Below are 3144 nucleotides of genomic sequence, written 5' to 3' on the forward strand. Positions count from 1 at the left end.
GCTTTACACAATTGATGTATGAATGGATTGTGATATGAGTTCTATGAGGCCCTAATAAAACAATTTTTAAAAAACACCCCAAAATCTCCTGCCAAGACCTAGGTCATTAGTCATGGCCAGAAAGTAAGCATACTCAATGTGAGCTAGAGGTGGGGTGATAACAGGTTGAAGAGACCTAAAGCTTGGATTGAATTACCTATTCCAACCTGGCTAAAGTCAGATGTAAGTCTAGGCAAATATGAATCAGGGCACCAGATGTGCCTGCTACAGCTACCTAATAAATCATGTTCTCTGTAAATTCTCCAGTTGAAATAAACAAACAATCCTAATGGAAAAGAAAAAAAAACAAATAGGGATAGAAGAAGTGAAACTCTCTCTACTTGCAGATGATACAATCCTATATACAGAGAACCAAAAAGTCTCCACAAAAAACCCACTGGAAGCAATCAAGGGATTCAGCAAAGTAATAGGATACAAAATTGACAAGCACAAATCAACTAGATTCCTGTATACCAGTGAAGAGAGCTCTTAAAAAGATATTAAGAAAACAATAGTATGCATAATAACTGTATAAAAGATTAAATACTTAGGAATAAACTTAACCAAAGAAACAAAAAGAAACAGTACAGAGAAAACTACAGAATATTACTTCATAAAACAAAATAACACGAAAGAATATCATGTGTTCATGGTTAGGCAGACTTAATATTGTGAAAATGTCAATACTACCTAAAACAATCTACAGGTACAATATAATTTCAATCCAAATCCCAAATACATTTTTTAAAGAAATGGAAAAAGTAATTACCAACTTCATATGGAGAGGAAAAAAATCCAGGATGCGCAAAGAAACTCTTTGAAAGAAGAGCCAAATATGAACCTTCACACTACCTGACCTAAAAACCTACTATATAGCCATAGTAGTCGAAACAGCCTGGTACTGATACATTGAGAGCTACATATACCAATGGAATGGGACAGAAAACCCAGAAGTAAATGAATGATCCACTTACACGTAACTGATCTTAGACAAAGGACCAAAAACAATCAAATAGGATAAAAACAACTTCTTCTAAAAATGGTGCTGGATAAATTGGAACTCCATATTCAGAAACATGAAGCAAGACTAATACTCCCTGTGCACAAAAACAAATTCAAGAGGAATAAAAACCCAAATGTACACCGCAGAGCTATCATTATCACCAACGAGAAAACTGAACCAAACTTAAGGGCCCTATGGTTGCAGGGCATGCATAAGCTACTGAGTTTAATAAAGGAAGCACACAGAGCAAAAAATAAAAGAGATGTCTGAGACCTGCTAGTAATCACTTATGCACATGAAATGACTATCAAAAGAGTAAAATGGGAACGCACAGATTGGGGACAAGGTCTTACTAATGACACAATGGGCAAGGGTCTAATTAACAAAATCTATCGAACTCTATACACCTCAGTGGAAAAATAACAAATGACCAAATTAAAAAGTGAGCTAGAGATATGGAGAGTTCACTAAAAATGGCACTCAAATGGCTAATAAACACATAATAAAATGCTAACCATCACTAGCTATCCAGATAATTCAATGAGATACATTTTTAGCTCACTTAGAAAGAAAAAGAAACAGAAAACAACAAATGCTGGGAGAGGTGTGGAGAAAATGGAACTCATATACACAGTTGGTGGACTTGTAAATACATACGACCACTAGGGTAAGTGATACTGTGCTTCATAAAACTAGGAATTGAAAATCTATAGGATCCAGCAACACTGCTATTGGGCATATACCCCAAAGAAACGAGACAGAACAGGAATGGATGTATGCTCTTTTATGTTTATTACAGCACAGTTCACAGAGCAAGAAGCTGGAAACAGCCTAAATGCCCAACAGTTAAAAAAAAAATAAACAAACCTTGGTACCCAGCTCTTGCTCCCTGGTGACCAGAACAGTGTGCTGTTGCTTTAGCTAGTGCTCTGCCTCAACCTGTGTGCTGCACTGCATGGGAGCCAAGCCAACTCGTGGATCATGTCGTTAGAGCTTGAGCCTCCTTCGAAATCTGCCTCCATATTGCTGGTGCATACACATTGCTTGAGCTTGAAGTTGGTGGATCCTGTCACCATGTTTGAGTTCCAGATCATTTCTGGGCCTGCTTCACTAAGCTCCTGAGCTATTGACTGTTGCAGACCCACCCTGCTGACTACTGCCCACAGCAGACTCTGCTTGCTCTGTCTGAGGGAAGATTCCATTGTCTGTTTCTTTGACCTTGGACCTGGCAGTAGATAATAATATTTGAAAGTACCATGGACTGCCAGAAGAACAAACAAATCTGTCTTAGAAGAAGTACAGTCATAATGCTTCTTGGAAGTGAACTTGGTGAGATATTATCCTATATACTTTGGACATATTATCAGGAGAGACTAGTCCCTGGCAAAGTGACAAAAAGGAAAGCCCTCAATGGTCTGACACAGTGGCTGCAACAATGGACTCAAACATCACAATTGTGGGCGTGATATGGACTGGAAAGTGTTTTGCCCTGTTGTGTATATGGTGACTATGAGCTGGAACTGAATGGACAACACCTAACCACAGCAGCGGCGGATAAGTCAACAAGTATTGTTTCTAGGGTTCCACTTCATACATGTAGAAGTTTATTCCAAATAAAAAAATGTGTAAACCTGTCTCTGTGATTAGAGGATGGCTGCAAACAGGTTCTCTCAGGAATGCATTTGTCTTAGTCTTCTTGGGGTGCTATGAACAGAGAAAAAAGGTCTACCCTAACAAGTGACTTCCAACAGGATGGGATGGGCTAGTTTTATTTAAGGCAAAGGTCAGCTCTGAAGGTTATGGGACTGTTCTTTGGAGTCTCCAAAAAGATAATATTGAAAGATTTCTTTCCCTTGAAGAACACAATATGCTCATAGGGGCTTATTATGAAGAAGTTTTATGTAAATCGAACTTTATTTGTGAGGCCAGGAAAATTGAACTGAGTTTGATTTTTTTTTCCCTTTGGAAATCATGACATGGCACCTGCTCATTCTTCTGGGGAAATAAAGCCTGTCTTGAGAGAGGAAGGGCCATCCTATGAAAACTGTTCTCACCCACCAAACCTCCCTGAGCTTCTCTTTAAGATTTCTTTTTGTTTTTAT

This window comes from Echinops telfairi, unplaced genomic scaffold (genome assembly GCF_000313985.2).
Source record: "Echinops telfairi isolate 266 unplaced genomic scaffold, ASM31398v2 ScPeMD7_7467;HRSCAF=8505_0, whole genome shotgun sequence".
Taxonomy (NCBI): domain Eukaryota; kingdom Metazoa; phylum Chordata; class Mammalia; order Afrosoricida; family Tenrecidae; genus Echinops; species Echinops telfairi.